The sequence below is a fragment of the Dipodomys merriami genome, unplaced genomic scaffold, assembly GCF_024711535.1.
Source record: "Dipodomys merriami isolate MVZ:Mamm:240054 unplaced genomic scaffold, mDipMer1.0.p SCAF_2, whole genome shotgun sequence".
Classification (NCBI taxonomy): Eukaryota; Metazoa; Chordata; class Mammalia; order Rodentia; family Heteromyidae; genus Dipodomys; species Dipodomys merriami.
This window is the reverse complement of record NW_027203381.1, coordinates 102,677,977-102,703,618: the sequence shown is the minus strand read 5'-3', so window position 1 is coordinate 102,703,618 and position 25,642 is coordinate 102,677,977. Positions and strand designations below refer to the sequence as shown.

The 25,642-nt window shown below is 36.5% G+C and overlaps 1 long non-coding RNA gene across 1 annotated transcript; it reads right to left on the bottom strand.

Moving 5' to 3' along the window:
• Nucleotides 1-1,336: 1,336 nt before the first annotated feature.
• LOC138832447 (uncharacterized) lies at nucleotides 1,337-24,125 on the bottom strand. The gene is made up of 3 exons (XR_011373560.1): nucleotides 24,049-24,125; nucleotides 4,050-4,105; nucleotides 1,337-1,406 (listed from the first exon to the last, which is right to left on the bottom strand). It is a non-coding gene; the product is annotated as an uncharacterized lncRNA (long non-coding RNA).
• Between the last annotated feature and the right edge of the window lie 1,517 nt (nucleotides 24,126-25,642).

The window sequence follows — 25,642 nt, the reverse complement described above, 5'->3', positions numbered from 1 at the left end:
CCAACTGAATATTCATTTGGTTTTACTTTTAAAGGTGTGCCTAGAAATTTTGAGGTTTTTGACGATGGTCCTAAATGTTGTAGGTAATTATATTTGACTTGCTTTCCTCACCCATAGTGGTAGAAAGGTGAAGAGGTGGTAGAAAAAAAATTACTAGAAGTCAGAGACATTTTTTTAACCAAATGCCCTCACTATATTTAGTTCAAAAAGAACCATCATCAGGCCCTAACAGAGCCAATAAAAATCTTCTCCTGCTGAGTTGAGAATTGAGTGGAAAAAATATCCTGAGCTTAGTATGCTGTTTTATTGGAAAATATAAAAAGAAGACTAATTATCTCAGAGGCTATAATGTGACTGATTCCACATACATGTTTTTTGTGACTTTTGTATATATATTTTTATTGTAAAGATACTGTACAGAAGGGCTACAGTTACATGAGTAAGGCAATGAGTACATTTCCTACCGAGCATTGTTACCTCCTCCTTTGTGTTTCCCTTACCATCCCTTTCCTCCCCACCTTCCAGACTCCTCCCTCCCTCCCCCTTCCAGACTCCTCCCTCCCTCCCCACCCCCATCCCCGGAAGTTGTAAAGTTCGTTTGCAACACAGTGTCTTGTACATCTCATTGACCACCTATATGTTAAGGGGATAATAAAAACCAGCGGGCAGCTGCAGAACAAGGAAACAGATGCACGGGGAGATAGAGGCTGGGTTTTTGTTTAGAACTTCTCCACTCCAGGTTTTATGACATTCCCTTTCTTGCCTAAAGTAACTCAAATGTTTGTGCCAGAGACTGCTGATTGATGAAAGTGTGGTTACCAAAAGTGGCTGCTTAAGTTACAGCTTTGTATCTAACAACACATACAAGTAGTTGTTTAAGGACTAGATCTCAACCAGGGTCTGTCTTTTGCCTGGACACTTGCATTTCTCTGGCAGCTGCAGGACCCTCAGCAAAGCCCTCTGGCCCTTCCTTTCCAATGCACAGGAAACTGTGTAGAGTGAGCACTGTCTCACTGTGGGCTGAGCACTCACAGAAGGAGGTTTGAAAGGATGTGGGAAATCAGCAGTGCCCCTCTCTAAGATCTGCTTTTCACTCGAAGAAACTCTCATTAATAACGGACTTCCCCACCTACAAAGTAACCTCCAGAATCTTCTTTGCTGACAGTGTCTTTGCAGGTTGATAGCATTCTACTTCCCCTGAAGACAGACAGGAAGCCAAATGCTTTCTGCTATCAAGAAGACATAAGCTGATAGAGAAAAATGAGCGCTGCTATTTGGAAGCAGCACACTGAAGCAAAGAAAGAGTCTGCACAAGCTCTAGAGCGCAAACGGCTTTGTAGAGAGGCGCTTCTGAATCTCCTCCGTCATTCTTGATTTACCAAATGTGAGCTTTTCTTCTTTCTCAGCTAAGAGCAAAAATAATTAATACAGAGTTTACATGCACCAAAAAGAAAAGTGCTGTGTTGAGGGAAAAAAAGAGAAATTGTACAAACCCTGTGGCCAAGCAGTTTGCTGCTTGAAACAGAACTGTGAACACCAGTCTGATTAAAAATGCTGTCATGTGGAGTAAAGGTGGCTGAGAATCGTAAATCAGCTTCACACTTTCCATGTTCACACCCTATGCTAAGTTCTCACAGTGTTTCATCAAGACCTTAACATTAAAGAGTATATTAAGTCAAAAAAAATCAGTCTGTTTCCTTTGACTCAGTTTGTCCTGAATTCATTAAACTTACTTTATATGAAAGTTACATCTTTTAATCTTGTTTGTAGTTTACTTGAATAGTTTCTTATATAGAGATTTGGCCTTTTTTTGCATTGAAAGGGACCAATAAAATCACAGCATCTCATGCTTGCTTTTTTTTTTTTTTTTGTCGGTTGTCGGGCTTGAACTCTGGGCCTGGGCGCTGTCCCTCAGCTCTTCAGCTCAAGGCTAGCACTCTACCACTTGAGCCCCCTTCCTAGCCCCTCATGCTTGCTTTAAATGATAGAAGAATAAGACCTACAGAAAGGTGAAGTGGTTGGTTCAGTACAAGCAACAGGTGAAAAGCAGAAGAGTGTCAAAGCCAGACCTCCTGGCTCCTAATTAGTGGTCTATCTTCTGTACTGTGCTTCACATAAAGTCCAGGAGAGTTCCAATATGGTAATGGGATAATATCAAACAAGAGAAGACCGGTAGTCTCCAGGGAACATCAACTTTCCACATTTGAGAAGGCAATTTATTTTTCCAATGACAGGAAGCTATTCAAGTAGTACAGATCTGTGAACTTTGAGGAAGCATGTTGCCTAAGCAGTAAAAAGCAGTGCCACAAGATAAATCAAGTCTTTTCATGTACAAAATGTGGTGTCTATTGTCAAAATCTTTTGTTGATTCTCAAGCAAGAGAGAAGAGGAGGGGGAAGAAGAAATGAGGAGGAGAAAGAGAAGTAGAAGAAGTAGAAGGAGAAAGAGGGGAGGAGGAAGAGGAGGAGGAAGAAAGAAGAAGGAGGAGGAAGAGGAGGAGGAGGAGGAAGGGGTAGGGGAGGGGAGAAGAGGAAAAAGGGGGAGGGAGAAGAAAAAGGGTAGACGGAAGGAGGGAGAGAAAGAAAGAAAAGAAAAGGAAGGAAGGAAGGAAGAAAGGAAGGAAGGAAGGATGGAAGGAAGGAAAGAAGGGAAAGAAGGAAGGGAAAAAGAAAGAGAAAATCATGAAAGAAAAAGAAAGAGAGAGAGAGACAGAGAGAGAGAGAGAGAGAGAGAGAGAGAGAGAGAGAGAGAGAGAAAGGAAGGAAGAAAGGAAGGATAATCAGGTTTCTTGTCACCACAAGTGAGCTCAACTCCATTACAGAATCAATACTCCCTCCAGCAAATATCCCTTCTCAGCTAGCCTTGCTACACAAATTTAAATACTTTGGGAGGGGGAGTGGTAATTCTGGGAAACTTGGGGAAAAACGATCTCAAAACTGGATTTGCTTAATAGCTAGGAGCCAGGCTAAGTGCGTGGATGGGGAATGGCTAAGGGGAGTAGAATTACTTATAATAACATTTTTTTCAATAAAAGTATGAAATGATCAAATGTATCTTTCCCTCAAAATAAATACTGCTATACTACATTTTCATGGTCAATTGTAGGTACCCCCACATCTCAAAAACCAATTTGGCTTATCAGTTTTCTTCTCCTCACATATATCTCAAAAGCACAGCAGATTCAGGGAAATAGATGGCTCAGTCACAAAATGCTTGCTTCTCCAGAGACATGCCTTTAAATTGACCTTGAGTTTCAAAAAGAGCATTTATGTACCTAAACATGGTATTAAATTAGGGAAAAAAAGTGAAAGAGAAAAGGAGGCTTAAGCCGAGTCTGCTAAAGCCAAAAATCACTCATTGAGACAGCCAAACAAATAGATAAGAACGCAGCTAACTGCTTATGAGCCATAAGTGGTTACAGGAAATGTCTGCTTAGATTAATATCACACCATCAGCAGTCCTTTAAAAGAAATTTTAAAATGTGAACTCATCTAACTTTTTCCTGTGGCTTTATGTTTCTTCTCTTTTAATTGAGGATGTTTTGTTGGTATTTAGAAGAAAAAGAAAATCTTGAGGTTCAATAAAATGGTATGTGACTCAAGGACATGTTCACTGTTAACTGAATTTTAATGTATCCAGATATAACCTTCTTTTCCCCATAAATCCTTGTTCTCCTGAAAAGAAACAATCACAATGGTGTGGTGGCGTTAGTGGGATTATGGGCTACTGATTAATCAACTGAAAGCAAGTTTGATATGACTTGTGGCACAAATAAAAACTGCTGTTATCATGAGAGGGACATTTGCATAATTAACACTCAGTGGTTTTATGTAGGACACATTCATTTGTAAATGTCTAATTGCTACCTAGTTCTGTAAGGTAGTTTAAAATTAGGGAAAGAGAAAGCAAAGCTAATGTGTGGTTTTTCTATGCTAATATAAGTTTATGATCAGAAGTTTTGGAAGATAAAAAATTAAGCTTAAACTTATTGCCATTTCTAGGTGCTTTAGAAAGTGTGGCAGGTTCAAGATGACTATATTTTTTCTTACCTTTTTATCATGAAGTGAGTCTATTTCTTCTTCCTGAATCTGGTTTGGTTTTCTCGCTGCTTGGACAAATCAAACATGGTTAAAGTATGTCTCTTTGTTTCTGGACCTATCCCCTAAGAAGCTATTAGTTTCTGTTTCATGACTATCCTAAGAGTATATTGGAGAGGTCTTGTGCAGGAGCTATGGAAGCCTCCTGAACCATCCAAATGGACAGCTTAGATGCTGCAGAAAGCTACTGGGATCCTGGCTGACATTAATTCCCACCACATAACTTGTTGTCCAAGCAGAAGAATGAAGTAAAACTATGCCCGTAGGCTATGTCTAGTTCTGACCTAGATAATTGTGTACTATCAGGGTTGTTTTCAAAGCTACTAAACTTTGAGATAGACATTAGAGAATCTAACACACACTCTCTTTAAATGAGTATCCTATTACATTCTTATAACAGCTTGGTGGTGTAGGTAATGTTATTTTCCTCATTTTTGAAATAATCCTAAAAAAAATTAGAAAGTCAGCCAGATTAAAAACAAAAAAAATACACACAAAACCCCCCACAAACTTGACAATGATTACATTATTTAGCAAAGCACAAAGTAAGATTTAAGCTTAGGCAGTCTGATGCCAGAATATATACTCTAGCTATGATATTTTCTCGGTCAGTCTTGAAAATAGATTAATAAAATTGTGAATCAATATATATTCACAAATACTGAAAATATGATTAAAAACATTGACCAAACATTAATGGAATTTTAGAGGCATGACCACTGATACTGGCATAACAAATTCAACAGAACAAAATAAAATCTAGATATTCCCATTGTAATATGTAATACCATTTGCCAACACATCATTCATCTTTTGCTTAGTTACTAACTGCATATTTCCAATGGCAAAAGGAAGCTATGTGGAGCTGATATGGTATAGCTTGAACACCCCTTTTATGCTCAGCTTCATTTTATTCAATTAAAAGTTATTAAACAAATATTGCTGAGATGTCATCCTCTTTCTTTTTAGACTATTAGTTTAACATACTATATATATCCAGGCTAAAATATATAAATATTGAGCTAAAAAGTATAGAAGAATTTTTAGAGCCATTTTTCCTCTATTCAAAGACTTTGTGTTATTTTAGTGAGCATATGGTCTATGAGCTCTTTTAAGCCAAACCCAAATTTCTATATGTATGAGTGCTTGATCTTGACAGAAGAGCCATGACTTTTATTATATTATAAAAGGAATCTTCAAATCCAAAAGGACAGAGAGAGAGAGAGAGAGAGAGAGAGAGAGAGAGAGAGAGAGAGAGAGAGAGAGAGAGAGAGAGAGTGTGTGTGTGTGTGTGTGTGTGTGTGTGTGTGTGTGTGTATGTGTGTGTGTGTGGTGTGTAGGGGGGCTGAGAGAATGAATTCAGGACGTTATGCATGCTAGGCAAGTTCCCTACACATTCTACTAGTGAGCTGAGCTCCATCACCATCTCTAGCCCTTGTCTTACTATGCAGCACAGGCCAGCCTTGAACTCACTGTGTATCCCAGACTGGCCTCCATGTCTCAATCCTCTTGCCTCTGCTTCTCAGTGACTGAGATTGCAGGCACACACCACCACTCCTAGCATCAGAATTATCTTTTTAAAGTTATTTTCAGTTTCCTTTCCATTTCCTTCCACTAAACATATTTTTGTAACGATTCATTCAGCATGTGAGTTTCCAAAAATACAGAAGAAAAGAGAACTAAAGTTTCATGAGTTATTTCTTCCACCAGTGTGCTCTTATATATTTTTTCTTTTCTCTAATTGTAAATTTGAAATTATGATGTTGACCAACAATTTATTTCTCAGATTCCCCAGTGAAAGGTGTTGTGGCAGAGACAAAGCACATTTTTCATGAATTTAGAATGAAGCTATTAAGAAGGGATGGCATAGAATCTTAGTATATAGGTGAAGAAATTCTTTAGGGCAAATATGAACGAACACGTGATGGTTTCAACCATGCCGAGAACAAATGCATTGTCCATATCCCTCTAGTAAGCCTTACTCCTGGAACATATTAAGAAGTTGTAATACAAGGTAGAGTTTGGGGAACGTGGAGATATATCCATTTATGTGGCCCTAGTCTTCTGTGGGGGGAGAGTTAAGAGGGTGAGAAGTATGATTGATTGATCTTTCACAATGGAAGCTCTTTGTGAGCACATCCTGTGGTGAATCTACAAATTACCTAGAGAACTTTACGCAGCTCCCTGTGGGTTCACTGAATGAGGAGGGAGCCTATACAAGCAAAAGATCACTGGACTCTGAATCAAAAGAAGTAGGTTGAAGTCCTAGTTCCACTACTTGGGCAAGTTATACAAACTCTTTGAGGTTCAACTCCTTATTCTCTAAAATTATATATATATGAGAACTTTGTCTATTTAAAGGTGAGGGTAAAGAGCAAACCAAAACAATGACTACAGAGGTTTAGAGATTATTTTTTTTTTCTCTTAAGCTAGATGGTACTATTGAGAAAAATTAATTCAGAAGTTCTTTGCAAATAATTCAGTTTTTTTTTTCAGGTTGATGATTAAACCTTTCTGGTTTTCATTTTATTGTACTTGCAGACTTTTTTGTTACAGCTCATACACACTATCTACTCAAGAAAGAAAGAACTTTTGTTCCTTCAAAATCTTAGTAGCAACTAGCAGCACCTAGGGATGGTGGCAAATAGATTTGCTTAATGAGATGGAATGAATGAAATGAAGAAAATTAATGACACAGCTTTGATGTGGTGGGGAAATCTAGACTTTGGAGAAAGAAAACCCATTGTTTAAACCTCAGAACCTTAATTCACTACCTATGTGTTAAGAGCTGAATTGTTTTTCCCAAGGTCATATGTTGAATTGCTCACCTCCAGTATCTCAAGATATAATCCTATTTAGAAACACGACTTTTAAGGAGGTAACTAAATTAAAATAAGGCCATTAGTAGGTGTTAATCCAGTATGGGTCATATTAATACTCCTTATAAAAAGAGATCAGAACACAGAAAGGTAAAGTAAAAAAAAAAAAATCATGGGAATGCAGAGAACACAGCCATCTATAAACAAGGAGAATGATCTCTGAATAAATTCCACCTTGATGACATCTGGGTTTCCAACTTTTAGCTTCCAGAACTGTTGTTGTTAAAGTGCATTACTTCAGTTCATTACTCTGTTATGACAGTCTGAGCAATCTTAAGTATGCTGTGCATATGGATTAATGGTGGTAAATGTACCTTATAAATTTTATACATTTTTCTCAATTTTTCTTTCTTTAAAATTTTTTTATTGTGAAAATACCATACAGAGGGGTTACAATTATATGGGCAAGGTAATGAGTACATTTCTTATCAAGCATTGTTGCCTCCTCCTTTGTTTCCCCTTTCCATCCCTTCCCATCTCCCCCCCTTCCCTGCCCCACCCCCACTCTCAATTTTTCTTAAGGTAGAAAAACAGCAAGTTTGCTAGAATTGAGATGGATGAACAAGTTACACATTTTTGACAATAATGGGCTGCATGACTACACTGAAAAAATTAGTTATCCTCATATTAATTACTGAAATCTTTTCTTTTGTTCCAATCTTGTTTCTAAATCCTTCTTGTTTTCTGTTTGGGAAAGATGCTTTTTTGAATAGAAGACAATATGTGACTCCGTAAATAATAGCAAAAGTGAATTATAATTCCACCAATAGGCTCTGAGTCCTGCCCCTAGAAAGTGTAACAAGGAATCAACAGTCCCTTTCCTAGAAAGCAGGTAATCTTTAAAAAGTTCAGCAATAAGCAAGTCCACTTCCTCCTCCATTCAATTCCTAAGAGAACAGAGAGCCAGCTTTGTTGGATGGAATCATTTTAACCAATTAAAGAAAATCACTAATTCCATGGAGGACTAGGAAACCAGGTGCATTGTACACAGAAATGAAGCACCAGATTTAACATAGAATAAAAGTCACGTGCAACTCATTGTCGTACAATATTAATTGTGATATCTATGGGTTTGGAGATTTAAAAAATAATCTTTTGTATTTTTTATTCATTCCACATGCTCTAAAGGATCATTGTCCCTGAGCTTCTTTTACTCAAGGCTAGAATTCTACCACTTAAGTCCCAGTGCCACTACTGGCTTTTCCTGATTATGTGGTACTGGGGAATCATACCCAAGGCTTCATGCATGCTAGGTATGCCACATTCCCAGCTGAATTATATTACGTTTAATGTATCAATGATGCTGGATCTCCCCTTCTAGACATGAATGAAGAAATAAGTGAGTTAACATTGGTAATTTGAAAGGGGAAAAAAAGCTCATTTTAAAGATGACTCAGCTGCCCCTTTTGTGTACTGAATGATGAAGGTCACTCAAAATCATAGGGAGTGTCTTTTGGGAAGTCTTTCTTCACAATGGCTAGCCCAGATCATTGCTTCATGTATTGTATTAGAGCCCCTTCAAAGATCTCTTTGATGCAGGACTGCAGATGAACCTTAGTGGCACTGGGACAACTCTCTAAAGAGAATCTCTTGAAAATTATCCATCAAAGCCTCCAAATCTCCTTTTACTCTGACAGTGATTTTTTTCTACTTACTTCCTTGAAACTAAAACTTTACTGAGCAGTATCTTGCCTGACAGTTCCCCAAATCTTCTCGATTTTGATGATGTGAGAAATGGAGACAGATGGTGGGGATGATAAATGATCACTAGTTCTCTATCAGCAAAAACATCTACAAGTTTCAGAATGGCCTTTTGTGTTCACATCTGTTAAGCGTCAATGAATATTAAGGAAAGTCACCAAGATACAATATTTCCAAAAATATTATTTCATATATCTTTGATTCGCAAAAATGAATAAGGCACATGATAAGGGCTGAGCCCATTTGTGTGTATATACTACAATGATTGCATCCACCACAGTATTTAGAATTGGATGCATCAAGTCATCTTGCCCATCCATCTATAAGAAGAATGTGTTTCAAGATTTCCAGTGAATGTCTGAAACTGGAGCTACATATTGGTATATACTTTGTTTCTTCCTAAAAGACATACTATAAGGTTTAAATCATAAAGTAGGGCAGAAAGATATTAGCAATAAAACTAAGAAGAAAATAGAACAATTATAATAACATACTGTAATTAAAATTAAGTGAATGTAGTATCTCTTGCAAAGTTATCATAGTATTATAATCATCATTCTTGTGAAAATTCAACTTGGATATCAAATCTGTATGATGAGATGAAATTGTACCATATGCATTACCTTTTCTGGATTTGTCTATTCAATATTTTTGCACAATGATTCACTATAGATAATCATAATTATGTATATGGAGGGACAAGTGTTTCTAGATTGAAACATTCTGCTATGTTATACAAGTTGTTCTATTTAGTCAACAGCTCATTTTCATTTTTTATTTTATTTTTTATGAGCCAGGCATTGAACTATGGACAGGGATGTAAACTATAAACACACTTGTGACAGTTTCTACTATAATGTTGACTAATCTCACAGGAAGTGTCATGAAATAAATGATCACAAAAAAATTAATATAGCAGAAAACAGTGCCACTAAGTTTCATCCATCTTCACAGTTCTCAAGATGATTCTATTGGTCAGATTGTTTTGTGTAGAGCAAGGTGTTATGAATAAAGGTCTTTGTATATAAGCTGGGCCAAATAAATTGCTACATATTTTTGTTCTTATTTTCTTTTTGTGATAATAGCGATTGAACCAGGGCCTCATGCATTCTAAGCAAGCAGTTTACCACTTGAGCCATAGACCCAGTCCTTTGGGCATTGTTGCTTTAAAGAGACATTAAAGAAAAAGTTCCAAGACAATGCTGACAAGAACAAAACAGTATATAACTAGAATTCCCTTTCTTATGGCTCCTCAGTCATTTCTGTTTTTAAATGAAATGTCACATGACTTCTTATTTTATAATAAAAATGATGACAAATTCTAGCCTCCATACTTCTGGCCAAGGACCTGAGAGAAAATCGTTCGTGTAGATGAAAGGACAGTACACACAACATAGGTAGATATTTATATAAGTATAAGCATAGAGCTTCACATACTTCCCTAGACACAGAGTTAAAAATCAAGTTTATGTGGATGAGTTGGTAAAATTTTAAGAAGCCATGTTTTAGTGGAGCTCTAAGTGCAGAAAAGGAGTCACCAGGAAAATTCCAAGAGAGTCCACCAGGGCAAACAGTATGCATGAAGGTGAGTGAGCAAGGTATGCATGCAGCAAAGAAGTTTGGGACAAGAGAAAATGGGATTGGAGAAGATACTGTACCATCAGTAAATCTCACAGAACTTTGCAGACTAGAACTTGCATGGCCAAGTAATTTGATTCAAGACACATTTTTAATTCTGGATGCCAAATAGATTGAACTACTATTGCTCAATGAAGTATGATAGGAACCTTAACAAATCTGACCCTAGAGTAAGTGGAGGTGGAATCAATAAGACTGGTGAGCATGTCAATATGAGATGAACAGATAGCCAATTGATGCAAGAGACAGATGATCCACCGCACAGATCTATGATAAGCATTATGTAACAGGTGTGCATAAAGAGCACTTGGTGCATGGAAGCTGTTATTAAAAATAAAAAATATAATGGTAAGTACTTTAAAAATTCCTTGCATTTAATCTAAGCAGCCCTGAAAAGATAGAGATTTGCAGTCTGTACTCCAAACTTTACAGAGTGGCTACTGGGTCCCCAGTATGGCAGTGCTGAGAAGTTGAACTAGTAGAGATGATTAGATCACAAGAGAAAGGTTGAATGACAATCAATGGAGGATGATAATGAATTCAAAACCTTCTTATCTTAGATGTATACAGTGTCCTTGTAAATACTGACAAATTTTCATTTGCTACAATGACTGCCTCTTAAATCCACCACATGTGTAAACAGCCTCAGCAGGAAAAGAAAAAACTTGAGGCACCTTACCCACTTGAGACCTGAAGAGATGACAGAGTAAACAGGGATGAAAACTTGCATTAAAGATGATCACCTCTATGAAAATAAAACTATAAGGTGGGCCACTATTAAATCCAAACACATAATTACTGATTGAAAGATGTAGGTAACCTAACTTCTTGTTTGATAGAATGTTGAGAAAGAGAAATCTAGTTCCTTACATCAAAATTTTCTTTAACTATTTCAATGACACCATTTTTTTTCTCCTTTTCTGGTGATGGCTCTGGGGCTTCAACTCAGACCCTCACACTCTCACTGCGCTCTTGAATGTGGCTGGTGCTCTAACATTTTCATCATGCTTCAGCCTAGCTTCTGGAGATAGAGTTTAACAGATATTTCTGCCCATGCTAGCTTTGAACCTCAGTTTTTCAAGTCTCACTCTCTTGATTGGATTACAAGCTTGAGCAATTACAGTCAGATCAAAGATGACATATTGTTAACAGTACTGTAGGAAATATAGGAGCAATGGAGACCTGGGGAAGCTAATGACTGTTACATGAATCTGGGTGGAAGGTGGGAAGGAGGTTCAGTGGTAGAGTGCTTGCCTTGCATGCATGAGGCCTTGGGTTTGATTCCTCAGCACCACATAAGCAGAAAAAGCTGGAAGTGGCGCTGTGGCTCAAGTGGTAGAGCACTAGCCTTGAGCTGAAAAGCTGAGGGACAGTGCCCAGGCCCAGAGTTCAAGCCCCATGAATGATGAAAGAAAGAAAGAAAGAAAGAAAGAAAGAAAGAAAGAAAGAAAGGAAGGAAGGAAGGAAGGAAGGAAGGAAGGAAGGAAGGAAGGAAGGAAGGAAGGAAGGAAGGAAAGGAAAGGAGGGAGAGAGAGAGAGAGAGGAAGGAAGGAAGGAAGAAAGAAAGAAAGAAAGAAGGAAGGAAGGAAGAAAGAAAAAAGGAAGAAAGAAGGAAAGAAAAAAGGAAGAAAGAAGGAAAGAAAGATAGAAAAAAGGAAGAAAGAAAGAAAAGAAAAACAAATTGTAAGAATGTCATGCAGATCTCTCCTGCATGCTCTTCCAAACTTTGGGTTTGTTTCCAACAATTATGATTGTTACCTAACAGAAAATACACATTAAAAATCATTTTTCCTCTAAGATATCTAGAGTAATCATTTTCAACTTTTCAGTCTTGTTGTTTTCAAGATTTCAGGCATGGGCAAAGAAGAAAGTATTTCAGACATAACCAAAATTGAGTCACAACAGAGAATGAACATCTTCAATGCTCCTGGTAAGTAAAACTGTAAATATACTATTTGCCCTGACCACGGAGGCTCAGCAGTATTTCCTAAGACGTAGAACAGACTCATTGAGTCACCAATTTGTCTGCTTGATTTTCATTGATTTATTTTTAAAGTTTCTGCAACAATTAATTGGTTATTATTTACATTATCCCTGTGGGATGAATCAATACTATTATCCTGGGTGTAGTTCAATACCATAATATTATCTCAATAGCTTTTCTGTCTACTTACTTGGTTTCTACAAGGATTTCTTATTGTATGACAGCTCTTAATGCAGGCTTGCTATTGATATTTTTTAAGTCTTCATGATGGTGGGTTTTCCTATTAACAAGTAAAATGGCCCCTTGACAATGCACAGCAAAAGTGGGTTAGAACTGGAATACCTCTAGGACTATTGGCTATCATTTATTCCCAGAATGCAAGAGTGGTAGACCAGTCTCCACTAGCCACAGACGGTCTCAGTGCTTCTGGTGGAGATTGCTGGAGCATGGGAAACCTCACATCACTTTCTAGCATAGGAAATAGAATTGAAGTCATAGGAGTAATGATGCCCTCCTTGGCAAGAATAATAATTTGTAAATAAAATGAAAACACCTTATAATATATTGCAAAATTCTTTCTTCTCTGAAGCAAATTTTTATTGGTTTCTATGTACTTTGTAGCTGGTCCAGAGTGTGCTTTCTGAGGTATGTGTTGAATTGAACTGAATCAATTCTTAAGCAAAGAATACATGCCCATTAGGCTTTTTTGTTTTGTTTTGTTTTGCTTCCCACCCAAAAAAAATTCAACGAAAGAACAGCTATTATGTTTGTTAATTTTCAGGTATTCTCAGCTGAGATTGGCAAAAAGGCAGGTATGATGAAAATGGATGATGTATTTCTCCTATTCCAAGGTCTTTGGGTCTTGGCCATAGTAGAGAGTGGCAATGAGCCCAAAATAGAAGCCAACACAGCTCAGGGATGTGGAGTTCTTGTCTTATACTAATGTGCTCTGCAAGTATAATTTTCTCAAGTTTGAATGCTAGAACTAAAGACATGAATTACATGCATTCAAACTTCTGGAATATTCTGACAGAATCATCATAGGTTCAGAAGTCAGACACAAAAGAGAAATGAGAGAAAAGTTCATACATTCGGAATTTATGATCTTACATTTTAATCCTTTGCTCCAGGAAACCTCTGATGTTTGCTTTCGTAATTGAGATCTTTCAACATGTTTAAAAATCAGAATTGTACCTAATATGAATCAGGACTTTCTTTTTGATCCCGTTTGTCACACATACATAGATAAGAAGACATGGAATGACAGTAAAGGGAAGGGACCTACATGAACCACAGGACAAGAGTTCACCTGCAGAACAGTGCCTATGCCCGCCCCCCGCCCCCCTCCCTGCCAAGGTTAAGGCAGCTCAAGGTAAATGTATGAGGTATGAGGTGCTCATAACTCTTTGGAGAAAGGAACAGCCTTCTTTCTTATGTTCAGGGATTACAAAGGCTATTTATTCTTTTGTTTGTATAGAACAGTTTAGTTCTGTTATTGGACATAAATCACATGTACTTAATATGAATATTAGTTATACAAAAATAAGTATCCAGATAGGCCCCACTGGTATCTTTCCCCAAAACTATACTAAATTCTCAGAGAGATTCAATGATTAAATATGAATTATTGATCTTGTGGCAGTGGTCCCACTGAGGCCGACAATTTCAGATTTTGCACTTCCTTGCTTGACTTGCTTCCATCTTTAATTTTGTGTCTCATGTTTATTCTAATGAGTCGAGCACTGCCATCAAAAGTTTGTGTTTTAATCTAAGGGTGAAACAAAGGACAGGTGTGCCAGCTCAAGTTCTGACACTAGGTTCTGTAAAATGGAGCTAAGAAATCTTTTCTGCCCACCCAACAAGGACACAGGACCAAATGAAATCCAGTACATGAAGACATTTTACAGAGTGTAAATACACAGTCTATAAATACACTTAAATTCATACTCATCATCAAGAAATTAGGACTCTTATCCAGAATAAGAAAGAAAGATAGTTGAGTTGATTAGTGTGAAGTGTAAAGATTTTTAAAAGATAAAAACTAGAAAACTGTTTGTAGGAACTAAATCAAAATTACGATAACATCAGCAATAAGAATGTTTAATGGGATTCTATTTACATTGCTGCTGAAGTATGGTAGACCCAGGATGGCATTTGAATTTTGAATGATTGTCAATATACTGTTGATTTAATACCTAAAGTTTGTTTGCTTAGCAAATATCACAGATGCTAAGCTAATTTTGAGAAACTATAATACCACCTTCCTGTGACCCTAGTCTTTTCCCCCATGCTTTAAATTTTATTTTCTATTCATTATGCATTGCCTTCAAGGTTATAAAGAAAGGAATAGAAAGGATGAGTCAATAATGAATATTCTTGCTGGAAAAATAAACATTGAATTGGATGATGTTAATACGATTATCACATGTAAAAACAAGAGAGGTAATTTTTCTACCCCACTTGGCATTTTTAAAAGCCTTTAGCATTCAACATTAAAGAGTTAAGCAAATAAATGAGAACAGGGAATCTTCGTCATGAGAGGAAAAAAATTCACTTGGCATGCTAAAAGGTCAAGGGAAGATAGAAAATTTAGAATCATTTCACATTGCAGGCAAAGGATAAAATGTCATGCTTTAAAGATATTACTAGCAGGACTTACTGTTTCAGAGGAAAATAGAGACATGTCATTCATACAGTTTCACTTGAATGTGAAAAGGTCCCATTTTTTTTTAAGAGCTGACTTGAGAATCATAACCATCGTCGTCGATGGTGCCAACTTGCTCAACATACCCAGGTCCCCTCCATTCCTTCTCAATTTTCCATGAATGGCAGAAATAAAGATGCAAATGTTCCTGATGCCATCCCTCAGCACTCATAAAGTGGTAAAGTTGTAAACAGCGAAGAATAAAGTTAGACATTTCAGAATAAACACTTTTTTATTTTATTGCTAAATGATTCTAAACCTCACAGAATTGTAATATCTATGGTATTGTAAGGAGTAACACCAAAAAACCTGCACAGCAACCATAACTGCTAGGAGACTATTTAATAATGCTTCATCAACAATATCATGACTTCCATGTTTCTGAACAGTAGGTAATTTATTTTCATTTTGAACTCCACACGGGAAGTGTTTATCCCTGCCAAAGCAGATGTAAAGTTCCTTTCCCTGGTTGATGCCGCTGTGGCTGCTGCTACCACAGAGAATCGTTGCCAAATAGAGAAGAGGTCCAGATGGAAGGCTGGAACACAGGAGGATTGTCACGGCACCACATGGCCACAAAGAGCATTTCATGAGATTGTGAACAAAATCGAGTGTTTGAAAGGAAATCAGTTGAGAAAGATTCAATTGCTCTGGTTAAAGACATGAGCATTAAGTAAAAATTAATAATAAGAAAGTAAGTAGTATACATTCCTGAAGACTGCTTGGTACCAGAGAAGCACATGGCACACAGGAAAATAAGGCAGTACATCCCAAATATATTTATTTCCTCAGCTGATGTTAGATTATTATGGTTTCCTCAGAGAGAAAGCCCTTGAGAAATGTGATGATATCTACATGCCTCTAATACAGAAATAGAAGGTAACTTTCTAAAATTATACACACATACACATATACAAACATTCATATATGTATACATACACATACATTCATGTAAGTATATATGTGTGTACATACTATATACACATTATATCATGTATAACTGTGTGGGTAAATATATATATGTATACATATATATGTATGTATGTATATATGTGTATATATATGTATGTATATATGTATATATATGTATATATATACATATATATACATATATATATATATATATATAGGTATATTTACCTCATGCCTCTACTTTCCTTGTGTTATAAAGATTTGACCTCCTGGATGACATTTATTCTACCTACATCATCAAAAAGTTAAAAAACAAATAAAAGCAAATAATGTCAATACTGAAGTGATGTGAACTGTGATAGGACCTTTCCCCCCTACTACATTTTCTTAAAAGAGCACCAAAGCTCCAATTCCACCACAGTTAAGTTTCAGAGGTTTTACCCTTTTAGAGGGAAAACTAACCTGCGTTCCTGTCCCTCTTCAGGCAATGCAAGGCTGTTAAACTCTATTTTCTTGAAAGCACTTCTTTGGTGATTCTGAAGATCTCTTTTCTCAATCCAGCAGTGTTGTAGAGTAACTGCATGCATTCCTCAGAATGAGAATTACTCTCCACAGGGAGTCTGGCTTCTTTGCCCCTTTTAAGTCTTTTTCTGTGTGTATTTTTGAGACAGAACTTTGGGAATAGCCCATGCAAAATGCCATATATCTAAGAAAAAAGCTTTCAAATCTCCAACGGTAATTGTAGAGAAAGAGGCGGGGGGGGGGGGGGAGAGAGAGAGAGAGAGAGAGAGAGAGAAGAGAGAGAGAGAGAGAGAGAGAGAGAGAGAGAGAGAGAGAGAGAGAGAGAGAATGCTTGGATGAGTAACTTTTTTCCTATCTGAAGGTAGGGTGTTGTTCCTACTATTCCCTAGTAGTCCAAGGCTGTCTTCTGGTCCTTCTGTCATCATTTAAAAGAAGGAATTTTTTAAAACAATCATTCACATTGTAGTGTGGATCACCTTAATCTTATAATTGCTCGTGAATGATGTATATTTAAGCGTGGTTTCTAATTGGGTTAAGAAATTGTCCTTCATTTTAGTTAATGAAATACATATAATTTAGAAGTGATTGCAGATCCTTATATTTTTTCAGGTTTGACAATTATTTTATTTGAAATTTTTATTAACATGAAATTTGCATTTTAGTGGGTTTCATTGTAACATGTCCATACATGCAAACAACATTGACCATTTCCTATTCATTCGTTATTTATCCTATTGCATAGAAGAGAAATCAAATGTGAAGCCTAACTGGACTATGAAGATAACTGAAAGGGTTCAGAACCAAGTCAGAGTAAAATACATCTTGCTAGAGATTAACCAGTCAACATCACTGTTCAAGCTCCATTTTCCCAACCACTACTTCTTTCTCCTAGCCCTCTGTGGCCTAAATCTTTGTGGCCTAACCCTAGGTGCCTCACCCCTGTAATCCTAGCTACTCAGGCGGCTGAGATCTGAGGATCGAGGTTCAAAGCCAGCCCAGGTAGGTAAGTCCGTGAGACTCTTATCTCCAATAAACCACCAGAAAACCGGAAGTGGCACTGTGGCTCAAGTGGTAGAGCACTCTCCTTGAGCTGAAGAGCACAGGGGCAGTGCCCAAGCCAAAGATTGTTTTGCTGACCAGAAACAGAATGTAGAATTATGTCTACGAAGTAAGATGGAAATAGCACTGATGTTTTTGTTCTTTACTTTGATACTGGTTTTGTAGAACTCTAAATATAATCCAGGAGATAAATTATTAGAGTGATAAACAACAAAAAGCCAAACAATCCTCAACACAAAATTAGTAAAAATAATTTATATTGAAATATGATAAGAGAAAAAATATAATAATATCAGCAATCTTTGTTGTCTGGTCTGCAATCTAGGATGAGAGACCTTTGAATATAAAAGGCCAGGAAAAGCTGTTGCAAGCTTAGATTAGAAAGAAAAAGACTTTGAAGGCATCTGAGAATGAGCCTATTACTCGTCCTTAATGAATTATATAAGGAAGAATATCAGTAGACTTGCCTGAGAGAATATCCAGTCAAGAGGAAGGACAAGAAGGATTACTTGATTTGTTTCTCTGAACTAATCTGATTGTTTTGCAAGTATTTCATTTCATAAAAGAAAATTACCAACTAGGAGAAAATGAGGGAGAGGGTGACATTCTTCAAAAAGAAATGTACTCATTACCTGACTTACATAACCATAACCCCTCTGTACATCACCTTTACAGTAAATAAAATTACCAGAGTGGAGATTGACTCTTTGATGACTTTTAAATATGTTTTCAAGTACTTTAGTATAATCTCAATTATACCTCCAGCCCACTTATCTGAATACACACAGATTCTTCTAAATAATACAACCAACTCCATGAGCTTTGAGTCTAGATCAGAAGAAGAGAAAAATACCTGGTTCTTTCTGTCATGAAACATCTGCCTTGGACTTCTGAGTCACCATGTGAGAATTCTCATGCCCCTAGGTCACTGTGTTGGAGGCAGACAAAGAATACAAAGTGACAGAACTGAGCATGAAGTCCATCAGCAATCCTGTTTTGAATCTCCTCAGCCCAGGAGCAATGGGTGAGTGAGCAAGCCATCAGGTGATTTGGGGCCTGGTCATTATGTGACTCTTACAACATATGAGGTCTTGAGTGACAATCACCAATCTGAGTCCAGTTAATCCCAGACCTGAAGTTTTTATCTAGGTAGTTTGATTCCTGTTGGGCCTGAGTATGTGAATGGCTTCTGTTTTCCATTTAAAAGGCATTAATTGGTGATATGGATTAAAAAGCAAGGTATAACCATTTGCTGTCTAAAAGAAACACAATTTCTTCACAAAAGCAAACATTGAATTATGGTGTAAAAGAAGAAAAACTTTTTAAGCAGGCATACTGAAAAGGCAAGCAGACATTGCTATTCTCATGTCTGATAAAATATACTTTAACCCAAAATTAGAAGACACAAAGGGAAAAATCCACCAAGAGGAAATAGCAGTCATTAACATGCATGTTCCAATATGTGTTCAGCTAACTACAGGAAGCAAACACTGCTAGACTTAAAAACACAGATGGAATCCAACACCAAGATTGTGGAAGACCCCATTCTCAATTGTGGTCTTCCACAACCTTTGTGTTGGATTCTATCAATGACAGATAAAGAGAACCAAAACCTTACCAAAGAAACCTCAGAATTAAATGAACCATGGAAAAAATGGATTTAACAGATAACTACAGGGTATGTCACCAAGCAGTTGCACAATACACATTCTTCTCAAAAGCCAATAGAACTTTTTCCAAAATTAATTGTATTTTAAGACACAAAATAAGTCTTATAAGCTATAATAAACTAATCCTGTGTAGTCTGTCAGACCACAATGGAATAAACATTTTTAAAAGACTAAAATACTCCTCAAAACTTTTGATTACATAGGGGAAAAAAGAAAACTACCAAGTTAATTATATGAAGCCAACATTGCATTCACTATTAAACTTCACAAGCAAACAACAAATTGAGAGAATTATAGATCATTCTCTCTAATCAACACAGACACAAAAATACTCAATAAAATTCACACAAATAGAATCCATAGAATACATGGAAATACTATGTACCATGATCAAGCTGCTTTCATTAAATGATGAAAGATTTTAACATATATAAACCAATAGATGTAATAAAGCACATAAAACAGTATCAAAGATCAAAATCACATAACCATAAAGTACAGAAAAAAATCTGACAAAATTCAACAACCTTTTTTTATAAAAGCTCCAAAGATTAAAAACAAAAAAGTTCTAAAAGAACTAGGGATAAAAGGAACATGCTATCTAAAAGAGAAGGAGGGGAGAATAAAGACAGGAATTTAATGGTGGTTCATGCCTATAATGCTATCTACTCAGGAGGCTGAGATCTGAAGATTATGGTCTGAAGCCAGGCAGAAAGAAAAGTTCATGGTCCTTGAGACTTTTATCTTGACCAAAAGATGTTTTAAAAAAAAATTAAAACTGGAAATGGAACTATGGGTCAAGAAATAGAGCACTAATCTTGAGGGGAAACAACTCAGGGACAGCACCAGGCCTTGAGTTCCAGCCCCAGGACCAGCACACACACACACACACACACACACACACACACACATACACGCACACACGCACACACACGCACACACATACACAGAGAGAGAGAGTGAGAAAGAGACAGAGAGAGAGAGAGAATTCAAAATATATCTTAAAAAATTAAGAAAATCAAGGAAAGGAATGGGTTGGGAGGGATAAGGGAGAATGTTGAAAGGGGTAACATTAATCAAGATACATTATATAAAATTGCTGATAATTTAAATGATTTGCTGTAAAGTCAGGGACAAGACAAGCTATCCACTGGTCCCACTTTTACTCAACATTTTACTAGAATTCCTCTCCTGAGCAATTTCACAAAAGAAAGAAAAGAAATTCAAATAGAGAAAAAAGAAGTGAAATGATTGTTATTCATAGATGATATAACTCCATACTTAAATAACCCTAATGATTCAATCCAAACTCTAAAATCTTTAGTCTTTTCTTTTTGGGGGGGGAGTCCAGTCGTGGGGCCTGAACTCTGGGCCTGCGTGCTGTCCCTCAGCTCTTCAGCTCAAGGCTAGTGCTCTACCACTTGAGCCACAGCGCCACTTCCGGCTTCTTTTTTCTTTTTGCTTATGTGGTGCTGAGGAATTGAACCCAGGGCCTCAGGCATGCAAGGCAAGCGCTCTACCACTGAGCCACCTTCCAAGCCAAACTCTAAAATCTGATAAGCACTTTTAGCAACATAGCATGTTAAGAAACTAACATACAGACTTAGTTGTCTGTAGCAACAAGAAACAGGTTGTGAACAAAATCAGGAAAACTATTCCATTCAAATCAACAAAAAGGAAACCACCACCACCAACAACAACAACAAAATTCTTTTTTTTATGTTTAAAGGTAGGGTTTATTCGTTTTTTGTTTTGTTTTTTCATTGTTACCTCCTCCTTTATTTTCTCCTTACCATCACTTCCCTCCCCGCCTCCCCACCTTGCCCACCCCCCCGACATTGTAATGTTCATTTTCAATATAGTGTCTTGTACATCTCGTTATCACAGTGGGTCAGCCTGCATCCCTATTTAAGCATTCTGCAATATCCCTTTCCCTCCCCAAATTACAAAAATGTATATACAAGATGGAGTATACAGGTATCAAATCCAGTGAAAACAGGGGTTATACCATGGGGGAAGAACCTACAATAGAAAAAAAAGAATCAGGGCTGGGAAGGTGCTCAGTGGTAGAGGGCTTGCCTTGCATGCATAAGGCCCTGGGTTCGATTCCTCAGTACCACATAAGAAAAAAGAAAAAAGCCAGAAGTGGCACTGTGGCTCAAGTGGTAGAGCATTAGCCTTGAGCTGAAGAGCTGAGGGATAGTGCTCAGGCCCAGAGTTCAGGCCCCATGACCAGACCCAAAAAGAAAAAAAGAAAAAAAAGAATCACATAATGCATTGTAAATATATTAAAAACACTAGCAAGCAAGCAAAAAAAAAACAAAAAACAAAAAACAAAAACAAAACTCTTGTGTCCCTGTCTTGGGGTACATTTTGCTTAACATTATTTCATGTGGTTGTATGTATATGGCCTTTGACCTTCTCTGCTTGTCCTAGAAATAGACTCCACATAGAGCTTCCTTATGACCCAGCAATCCCACTTTTGGGCATTTATCCAAATGATCACAAACAAAGTCTTACCAAAGCTACCAGCACAACCATGTTTATTGCAGCATTATTTACCATAGCTAAGATATGGAACCAACCCAGATGTCCCTCAGTGGATGAATGGATCAAGAAAATGTGGTATATATACACAATGGAATTCTATGCCTCATTAGAAAGAATGACATTGCCTCTTTTGTTAGGAAATGGAAAGATTGGAAAAAATAATATTGAGTGAAGTAAGCCAGGCCCAAAGAAACATAGGTCTCATGTTTTCCCTTGTTTTCAGTGACTAGTACAACAACAAAATTCTAAGCATTAATTTAGCCAAGGAAGTGAAAGACATCTATGACTAGAACTAAAGCTTTGAAGGAAGAAATTGAAATAGATCTTAGAAGTGCTTTGGCAGATTATTCTGAAAATTATTATGTAAAGTAATGTTACAGATCCAAACATGTCCATCAAAGTTCTAATGCCATTCTCCACACAAATAGAAAAGTAAATGTAAAATTCATATGGAATAACAAAACATCCTTAATAACAATAGTAATGCTAAAGTATGGCAGTTCCTCAAAAGACCAAACATAGAGCTTCACTATACCCAGAAATTTCACAGTGGTCAATGCATCAGTTTACCATAGCCAAGATATGGAATCAATCCAGATGCCCCTCAGAGGATGAATGGATCAAGAAAATGCAATATATACACAATGGACTTCTATGCTTCCATCAGAAAACATGATATTGCCCCATTCATAAGGAAATGCAAAGACTTGGAAAAAATTATATTAAGCAAAGTTAGCCAGGCCCAAAGAAACATAGGTTGCATGGGTTCCTTCATTTGTTGTAACTAGAATGTGCCTATAAATTTACCAGTAGACACCCAGGATGGTAAAAATACAAAAAAAAATACAATTGCACAGGATAAATTATACTGAACTCTAGACATTAAGGTTCATTAGCTATGTGCATATGGTCATATAAAATGATATTTATCTAAATGAACTCCAAGAAAGAGAAACCTGAACGTTTTTGGTGTTTAATTTTTTCTTTTCTCCATTGTTGCTATTTTTGTTTTCTGTATCTTTTGTCTTGTATATAAGTTTATCTGAGAAAAGGTAAGGGAGGAGTACAGAAATGGTGGGACAAAGGTGAACAAATACAGCAGTGATACTCACTATACACTATGTTGAAATTTGTGAGTGGGGACAGAAAGGAAAAATTGGGAGAAAATGCAAGAAGAAGTAGCATTGTTCAAAAAGAAATGTATTCCTAACATGACTTATATAACTGTGATCCCTCTGTGTATCACCTTTACAATAACAATACAAAATAAAAATAGAAATGTATACTGTATATGACATATAACTGTACATTTGTATATTACCTTCACAATAATAATTAAAAAATAAAAATAAAAATAGGAAATTTCCACTTGCTGATCCTTCTGAAAATTTAAATGTAACAAGTAATTTGAGAAGTTTAAAATTATCCTAAATGTGCATAAAGTGAAAAATAAACAAAAAGTAAGTAATGCTAAAATATTAGATTTCAATTACATTATAGAACTATAGTAACAAAAACAGCATGGTTCTGAAGACTGAGAAATAAACTACACAGCTTCAGCCATTTGTTCTTTGACAAAAGATCCAAAAGCATGGTTTGTTCCACAAATGATGTTGGCAAAACTAGTTATCTATATGCAGAAGTCAGAAATTAGGCATCAGTTTCTCACCCTGAAAATAAACCTACTCTAAATGGATCAAAGACCTTAATATAAAATCAGAAACTCTGAAACCACTACAGGAAAAAGGGAAACTATTAAAGATACTAGTTCCTAATTACCTAGAAAATATAATCAGCAGTGAACAAATTGGACCATACCAAGTTTAAGATGTTACCGTACATCCAAACAATTACCCCAACCGAGAGACAACCCACAGACTGTGGGAAAAGTGTTTGCCAGCTATTGAAGGAATAGAAGATTAATATCTAAGATATACAACTTGCCCAAAGAATTAAGAGGCAAAACAAACAATCCAATTAACAAAAGGGCAAACAAATCAAGTAGATAGCTCAGGAGAAGAAATACAAGTGGTTAATAAATACATGAAGAAGTGATTAACATCTTTAGCCATAAAGGAAGCACAAATCAAAACCACACTAAGATTTCCTATCGCCCCAATCAGAATGGCTATTATCAAGCAAAAAAAAAAAAAATCTGTCAGGAAGCAGGGGGAAAGAACCCACATTCATTGTTGGTAATAATGTAAACTACTACATTCACTATACACCTCAGTTTGGAGATTCCTCAAAAATCTGAAAACAAATTTAAATGTAAAAATACATTGCAATTCCATACTTAGGCAGACATGCAAAGGAAAGTAAATCAACATACCTGAAAGATGCATGCATAACCATGTTTATTTTAGCAGTGTTCATAACATCTGATATGTGGACCCAGCTGAAATACCTAGGAACTGATAGATAAGAAACGGTTATATCTGTGGAATATCCTGTTCCATAAAGAAAAAATAAATTATATCCTCTGCAGGAAAATGGATTGGAATAAGAACCATCATGGTAAGATAAGACAAGCTCAAATAGCCAAACATCAAAAGTTCTCACTCAGTTGCTGAGTATAGACCTAAAATGATAATGACAATGACAACAGTAATGGTAATGAGTTTTTGGTTGCAAGAGAAACTGCATGGAAGGGGAAAACAAGTGATACAGGAAACTGAAGAGGATCAAAAGAATATATCTCTATCTAATCTGTCTGTCTGTCTGTCTGTCTGTCTGTCTGTCTGTCTGTCTGTCTGTCTCTTTCTCCCTGTCTCTCTCTCTCTCTCTCTCTCTCTCTCTCTCTCTCTCTCTCTCTCTCTCTCTCTCTCTCTCTCTCTCTCTCTCTCTCTCTCTCTATCCAAAGAAGGAAAGATTTGAAAAAATAATTATACTAAATGAAGGAAGCCAAAAAGAAACATAGGCAGTGTGGTTTCCTCATTTGTAATTGTTACTATGTGCCTATAAATCTACAAGTAAAGCCAATGCATAGTCAAAGACAAAAAGTTACACTTGGACATGATTTATTAAACAAGACTTTAAACATTCACACAGGGAAACAAAAGAAGGATATTCTTAGGAGAGGATCAAAGGGCTCAATAGCTATATGCATATGATTGTGTAAAATGATACTCATGAAAATGAACTCCAAGTAACAGAAAGAAGAGCTTGTTTGTTTGTTTGTTTGTTTTTTGGTACTGTCTATGGTTCTTTTTTCTGTTTTTTTTCTTTTGTCTCTGTTTTTCTATTTCTATTCCCTTTGTCTTGTGTGTAAGTTTATTTGATTTGGGGAAGGGAGGTACAGAAACAGTGGGATAAAAGATGAATTAATTCAGTAGTGATACTCACTAGATACTATGTTGGAAATGAACTATACAACTTGTGTGTGGGGGGGGGGGGATAGATAAGAGAGGAAACCAGGAGAAAATGAGGGAATGGGTAACACTGGTCAAAAAGAAACATACTCATTACCTAATTTATGTAACTGTAACCCCTGTCATCACCTTTATAATAAAAAAGAGAAAAAATACATACATATATATATGTGTATATATATATATATGTATATATATATATATCACAATAGTGTAATGAAACTCATCAAACACTGTTAGGAAAGAGAAAGAAGGAAGAGAGTGTGGGAACATGGTGGCAGAGATGGGTATGTTTACAGCACACTGTACATTTGTATGCCTATGTAAGCGAAACCCTTTAGATTACAAATGTTAACTAAATCAAAAACCAAGTAAAATAAAATAAATTAACTAACTTTTGAAAAACAATAGATGAGCAAAGTGAGAATCTTATAAGCAAATAGAAAATAAAGAAGTAAAACTAACAATAACTCATAAGAGAAGTGAAGATGACAGCTTCATAGCAAGCAGCACTTTCTACCATTTCTGCAACCCAGGACTAAAATGGCCAAAAAA